At 50.7% G+C, this 7815-nt stretch overlaps 1 protein-coding gene across 1 annotated transcript in view; it reads left to right on the top strand.

Annotated features, from left to right (window-relative positions):
• The window catches only part of LOC144480472 (microtubule-associated protein 1A-like), a 103076-nt gene that overhangs the window by 573 nt on the left and 94688 nt on the right, over positions 1 to 7815 (top strand). The window lies entirely within an intron of this gene.

Below are 7815 nucleotides of genomic sequence, written 5' to 3'. Positions count from 1 at the left end.
TAGAAGCCCTACAGTGCAGAAGGGGAGGCTATTCAGCCCATCGAGCCTGCACCAACAACAATCCCACCCAGGCCCTATCCCCGCAACCCCACATATTTACCCTTGCTAATCCTTCTGAGGGAGAATTTAGCACGGCCAATCCACCTAACCTGCACATCTTTTGGACTGTGGGAGGAAACCGGAGCACCCGGGGGAAACCCACGCAGACACGGGGGAGAACATGCAGACTCCGCACAGACAGTGACCCAAGCCGGGAATCGAACCCGGGGTCCCTGGCGCTGTGAGGCAGCAGCGCTAACCACTGTGCTGCCCATCCTGTGTCGACTCAATGCAAACAGCAACAACTTGCGTTTATATAGCACCTTTAAGATAATGAAACATCCCAAGGTGCATCATTAAACATACATAAGAACTGGGAGCAGGAGTAGGCCATCCGGCTCCTCAAGCCTGCACCGCCATTCAATAAGATCATGGCATAAACAGAGTGTGACACCGAGTCACGTAAGGTGATATTGGGTGAGACTCTCTGGCCGTTCACGCCAGTGGGATTCTCCAGTCCCGCTGCAGTGAACGGAGATTTGGCTGGCAGCAGCAGCGGTGGCGGGGCTCGAACGGCCAGAGAATTCCGGCCATTAGGTCAGATGGCCAAGAGCTTGGTCAAGGAGGACAGCTTTTACGTCTTAAAGGAGCTACAGCGAGGTCAAGAGGTCGGGAGGCGTCAAGAGTGAATTCTAGAGCTCGAGCCCAGACAGCTGAAGGCATGGTCTCCAGCGATTAAATTTGGGCATACGGAGTTAGAAGAGGGCAGGTATCTCGGAGGGTTCATGGGCTGGAGATGGTTCCGGAGAGCGAGTGAGGAATGACCGGAGGTGGGGGGGAAGAGGGATATGCAATCCGGGATGAGAAGTGAAATGTTGTGTGTCCAATGTCACTCCAATCTCAATGTCTGACCCAATTCTGATGTTCTTTTGTGGCCAGCTGTTTTCAGAGCTGCATTGTACGCTCCTGTCCCTCTGCACCACATTACAGAGATAACGGACAACACTCCAACAGGAAAACATTCCAGCATTCTCTCTCCTTCTCTCTCCCCTCCCTCACTCTCTCTCCTCCTCTCTCTTCACCCCTTCCTGCCTGTTGCTGAGATGTGTGATCTTATTGACCATAAACCGACTGTAAATATGTCTCCAACGCTATCTTATTTGGTGGGCCAGTGTTCGTACTCTCTCAAGATTGTGGGTTCAATTCTCACCCCAGGACTGGAGCAGGGAATCCTGGCCAACACTCCCAGTGCTGTACTGAGGGAGTGCTGCACTACCAGAGGTGCTGTCTTTCAGTTGCTTGCCGGAATTTTACCGCCTCGTCCACCCAAGACTCGTAAGATCCCACCCAATGCCAACAGAGAATGCTTTTCTGTGAGCCTCGCCCGCCCCGTTTCTGGGGTGGGTGTGTCGGTAAAATTACACCCGATATCTCTCCCAAGTGGACATAAAAGATCCGCTATTTTATTCCCCGTGTCCTGGCCAACATTCCTCCCTCAGCTAACATCCCTAAAGCGGATGATCTGGTCATTCTGAGGCGCAGTCACCATTATCCCATTGGCAAAAAGAGAAACTGTTCCCATCAGTGGAAGGATCAGAAGACATTGTTTTAAAGTTTATTTATTAGTGTCACAAGTAGGCTTACATTAACACTGCAATGAAGTTGCTGTGAAAATCCCCCAGTCGCCACACTCTAGCGCCTGTTCGGGTACACTGAAGGAGAATTTAGAATGGCCAATGCACCCTAACCAGCACGTCTTTCAACTGTGGGAGGAAACCGGAGCACCCGGAGGAAACCCACGCAGACATGGGGAGAATGTGCAGACTCCGCACAGACAGTGACCCAAGCCGGGAATCAAACCCGGGTCCCTGGCGCTGTGAGGCAGCAGTGCTAACCACTGTGCTGGTGACATGAAGAATGATTTTTGTTAGGATCTGGAGTGCCCTGCCTGAGATTGTGGTGGCGTCTGGGTCAATGGAGGCTTTCGAAAGGGAATTGGATCATTATCGACAGAGGAAAGGGGAGAAGACTGGGAGGTGGGACTGGGTAAATCGCTCTTGCAGTGAGCTGTCACAGACATGATGGGCTGAATGGCCTCCCTCCACACTCTCACCAATTCTATGATTCTATCTGTTGACGCTTGCGGCAGATTGGTTGCTGTATTTCCTACATGACAACATTTCAGATGGAACTGAATTGGCTGTAAACGCTTTGGGACATTGGGAGGTTCTGGATGGCACTATATAATTACAAATCTGATCTTTGTCCTGGTTAGCATTCTTCCCTCAATCCACCCCACAAGGAAAGTACACATTAACTGGCCGTATATTTCAGCACTGTACTATCTGGGGGATGTTGTGGGTCCAGAATGACTGTTCTGGAGCCTACAGAAAACTAGTCACTGTGCCTTCAGAGTGACTCACTCTCAGTGAGGTCGATACAACCTGCAGTTCCTGGCCAAACCACTGAGGGGAGCACCACCAGGCCTCACATCCCTCATTGGGACTTTAATATCTTGTTCATGTTGGTTGATGTTATTGACACAGAGTTTTCCTTCATGGTATTTACAGTCAGACTGATGATATAGTCACTGATATTGTTGCAGCAATCTCCATTTCCACTGGGGCCTCCCCAAGTGTTTAATTCAAACAATCTCTCACTTTCTCACTCTCTTTCTCACACACTTTCACTCTGTCTCTCTCCCTGTCTCTCACTCTCTATTTCTCATTCCAGCTCCCTCTCTCTCTCTCTCACCCTCTCTCACACACACCTCCACTCTCTGTCTCTTTCCCTGTCTCTCACTCTCTATTTCTCACTCCAGCTCCCTCTCTCTCTCACTCTGTCTCTCACTCTGTCTCTCCCCGTGTCTCTTACTCTCTATTTCTCACTCCAGCTCCCTCTCTCTCTCACTCTGTCTCTCACTCTGTCTCTCCCCGTGTCTCTTACTCTCTATTTCTCACTCCAACTCCCTCTCTCTCTCACTCTGTCTCTCACTCTGTTTCTCCCCGTGTCTCTCACTCTCGATGTCTCATTCAAGCTCTCTCTCTGTCTCTCTCTCTCTCTCTCTCTCACACACCTTCACTCTCTGTCTCTCCCTGTGTCTCTCACACTCTATTTCTCACTCTAGCTCCCTGTCTCTCCCTCTCTCTCTCTTGTACCCTCTCTGTGCCTCCCACTCCTCCTCATCAGCAGACTCTTCTAACCCTTTCTCCTTTATCCAACTCCCTCGGAAATGTATCTATAATACCCATCATAATCACTCCCAGAGGTACTGGGTTCCACAGTCTCTCCGTCTCTGGGGAAAGGAGTTTGTTCTGAATTTCTCCTGGGATTTGATTCACTCACAATATTAAACACCCGGTGAATCACTAGATTAGTGCTGGATTTATAACCTCAATGTCCCGGAACGCTTTGCACAATGTGCACAATTTCGATCCATTTTATCAGATTCCATTCTAAAAGTGAAAGTCAGACAACCTTACAGCTCAATAGGAACACAGTTTGAGAGAGTTTGAGGCCTCAGTTTAATATCAAACCCAAAAGATGGCACTTCCAGTACTCCCACACCCACTCAGTACGGACCCTCTGACAGTGCGGCACTCCCTCAGTACTGACCCTCTGATAGGGCAGCGCTCCCTCAGCACTGACCCTTTGACAGTGCAGCACTCCCTCAGTACTGACCCTTTGACAGTGCGGCACTCCCTCAGTACTGACCCACTGACAGTGCGGCACTCCCTCAGTACTGACCCTCTGACAGTGCAGCACTCCCTCAGCACTGACCCTCTGACAGTGCGGCACTCCCTCAGTACTGACCCTCTGACAGTGCAGCACTCCCTCAGTACTGACCCTTTGACAGTGCGGCACTCCCTCAGTACTGACCCACTGACAGTGCAGCACTCCCTCAGTACTGACCCTTTGACAGTGCGGCACTCCCTCAGTACTGACCCTCTGACAGTGCAGCACTCCCTCAGCACTGACCCTTTGACAGTGCGTCACTCCCTCAGCACTGACCCTTTGACAGTGCGGCACTCCCTCAGTACTGACCCACTGACAGTGCGGCACTCCCTCAGTACTGACCCTTTGACAGTGCGGCACTCCCTCAGTACTGACCCACTGACAGTGCGGCACTCCCTCAGTACTGACCCTCTGACAGTATGGCACTCCCTCAGTGCTGACCCTCTGACAGTGCGGCGCTCCCTCAGTACTGATCCTCTGACAGTGCGGCATTCCCTCAGCACTGACCCTCCGACAGTGCGGCACTCCCTCAGCACTGACCCTCCGACAGTGCGGCACTCCCTCAGCACTGACCCTCTGGCAGTGCGGCACTCCCTCAGCACTGACCCTCTGACAGTGCGGCACTCCCTCAGCACTGACCCTCGGACAGTGCGGCACTCCCTCAGCACTGACCCTCCGACAGTGCGGCACTCCCTCAGCACTGACCCTCTGGCAGTGCGGCACTCCCTCAGCACTGACCCTCCGACAGTGCGGCACTCCCTCAGCACTGACCCTCTGACAGTGCGGCATTCCCTCAGCACTGACCCTGAATGCTGGCTGCAGGTCTCTAAAGTGGGGACAATGTACCCGTGACCTTCTGGCTGAGAGGTGAGGGTTTGACTCACATGTGTATGTTTCCTGTGACAAGATTCCAGGGCTGGTAGAAAGGTAATTACCCCAGTGAGGGAGTGCATCTAATTCCCTCACAATTGTACACATGTGGGGAATCAGTGCCTTAGAATAGGAGATGGTTAAAGCTGCTATTATTTCTAGTGTGAGAGAGCGGGGGGGAGAAGATTTGGGATTAGAATCAGGGGGCAGAAGGAAACAGTTAATTCCTAAAGTGGGAGTGAATCAGTGAAGCAACTGGAAACTGGTTTGCCCACCGCAGCTATTTACAGAAGTTTTGTGGTGACAATATCTTCTTGTGGAATCAACAAAACATTTAACTAACCACGAACACCACTCTGGGTTTGAGAGTTCCTCAAAACAGCAATGATTCACCTGTGTCCAGCTCGCTTGCCGCTTCAATCCCTGGCAGTTTTCACTGAGTGACAACATTCCGAATGCCAATTGGCCAAGTCCAGTCGCTGGCGTTTATTGCAGGCAAGTAACAGCCCCCAGCCCAGTGCCAGCACCCTGGTACCTGAGGCAGGAACCCGTGTCCTTGACTTCCTCCCCAGAGACTTGAGCACCGAATCCAGACCGACACTCGCAGCTGCACTGAGTTTTTAGATGTCCAGATCACCAACAACCTGTCCTGGTCCCCCCCATGCCGATGCTATAGCTAAGAAAGCCCCACCAATGCCTCTACTTTCTCAGAAGACTAAAGAAATTTGGCATGTCAGCTATGACCCTCACCAACTGTCGCAGATCGCCCATTGACAGAGGTTTAAGTGGAGAAATCCTTCTCAATTGTACTACCAGGATCAGGCCCTGGCGACATAACCAACTACCTAGAACAGCCATCTTGATTGTAATGGTTAAGATAGACAGGGACATAGAGTCATAGAGATATACAGCATGCAAACAGGCCCTTCGGCCCAAGTTTCCCAAACTGAACTAGTCCTATTTGCCTGCGTTTGGCCCATATCCCTCTAAACCTTTCCCATCCATCTATCCATCCAACAACCTGTCCTGGTCCCCCCATGCCAACACTATAGTTAAGAAAGCCCACCAACACCTCTACTTTCCCTGAAGGCTAAGGAAATTTGGCATATCCGCTACGACTCTCACCAACTTTTACAGATGCACCATAGAAAGCATTCTTTCTGGTTGTATCACAGCTTGGTATGGCTCCTGCTCTGCCCAAGACCACAAGAAACTACAAAAGGTCGTGAACGTAGCCCAATCCATCACGCAAACCAGCCTCCCATCCATTGACTCTGTCTACACTTCCCGCTGCCTCGGTAAAGCAGCCAGCATAATCAAGGACCCCACGCACCCCGGACATTCTCTCTTCCATTTTCTTCCGTTGGGAAAAAGATACAAAAGTCTGAAGTCATGTACCAACGGGGAGGTGATGGCCTAGTGGTATTATCACTAGACCATTAATCCAGAAACTCAGCTAATGTTCTGGGGACACGGGTTCGAATCCCGCCACGGCAGATGGTGGAATTTGAATTCAATGAAAAAAAAATCTGGAATTAAGAATCTACTGATGACCATGAAACCATTGTCGATTGTTAGAAAAACCCATCTGGTTCACTCATGTCCTTTAGGGAAGGAAATCTGCCGTCCTTACCTGGTCTGGCCTACATGTGACTCCAGAGCCACAGCAATGTGGTTGACTCTCAACTGCCCTCGGGCAGCTAGGGATGGGCAATAAATGCTGGTCCAGCCAGCGACGCCCATGTCCCACGAATGAATTTTTAAAAACCGACTCAAGAACAGCTTCTTCCCTGCTGCCATCAGACTTTTGAATGGACCTACCTTGCATTAAGTTGATCTTTCTCTCCACCCTAGTTATGACTGTAACACTACATTCTGCACCCTCTTCTTTCCTTCTCTATGAACGGTATGCTTTGTCTGTAGAGTGTGCAGGAAACAATACTTTTCACTGTATACCAATTCATGTGACAATAATAAATCAAATCAAGTCAAATGAGGAATGCAGCACTGCCGAAGGCACCAGATTTCAGACCAGACATTAAACCTGTCTGCCCACACAGATGGATGCTACATAGAATCACTACAGTGCAGAAGGAGGCCATTCGCCCCATCGAGTCTGCACCGACCACAATCCCAGCCAGGCCCTATCCCCATAACCCCATGTATTTACCCTGCTAATCCTCCTGACACTAAGGGGCAATTTAGCATGGCCAATCAACCTAACCTGCACAGCTTTGGAGTTTGGGAGGAAACCGGAGCACCCGGAGGAAACCCACGCAGACACGGGGAGAACATGCAGACTCCACACAGACAGTGACCCAAGCCGGGAATCGAACCCAGGTCCCTGGCACTGTGAGGCAGCAGTGCTAACCACTGTGCCACCCGTGCTACAGGTCCCAGTGGGGGGGTTATCCACAGTTATCGAAATGCAAATGGTCTACTGGAAAACATTCCAATCTTGGGATATTTGTCACGGGCATTTTGGAAGATTTCACCGGGGGCCCATTATCTGGGAAGGGGTCACAAATCTCAGGGCTGGCTGAAAACCTTCCAGAAGTTTCTCCAGCCTGACTGTTAAAGATTAATGCGTGTGCAAAACAACACTTAATGTGTGCTAGGGGTCAGAGGTTGCCCAGCGCAGCCTGCCCGATGACTAATGGCCAGCGATTAAAAAGTCCCATCAATGAGTGGACAGGGGACAGGTCAAAGGTCACAGTATCCGAAAGAAAATCCTCTCGGACAGTTTGGGTGAATCGCTTCACTGACCCAGATTGAGGTTTGATCAAACTATTTCACACAGAGGCTATAGGGGCTTGCTGCCTCTGTGCTGCTATATTCCAGTGAGGATTGTCTCGCTGTGTAACATCCTGTGACAGTAATGCAGTCATTCTGAAAAAGAAAAGGTTAAATTCTTCATTACCGCAGCTGAACAGAGCAACCAAACCGACTCACTCAGTGGCCCAGGTCACTGTCGCAAAGAAGGGACTGATTCCAGTCGATGTGTCTGCTCGGACAGGTCTCAGCCCCAACTCGCTCTGCGACTCGCACTCACTCCCGCGTCACAAAGCCACGGGTTCAAATCCCACTCCAGATAGTTGCATACATAATCCAGGCTGACATTCCCAGTGCAACACAGAGGGAGCACTACACTGTCAGACATTCCTAAGTACA

This window comes from Mustelus asterias, chromosome 29 (genome assembly GCF_964213995.1).
Source record: "Mustelus asterias chromosome 29, sMusAst1.hap1.1, whole genome shotgun sequence".
Classification (NCBI taxonomy): Eukaryota; Metazoa; Chordata; class Chondrichthyes; order Carcharhiniformes; family Triakidae; genus Mustelus; species Mustelus asterias.
Note: the sequence above shows the minus strand (reverse complement) of the source record. Positions and strands in the feature narration are given on the sequence as shown.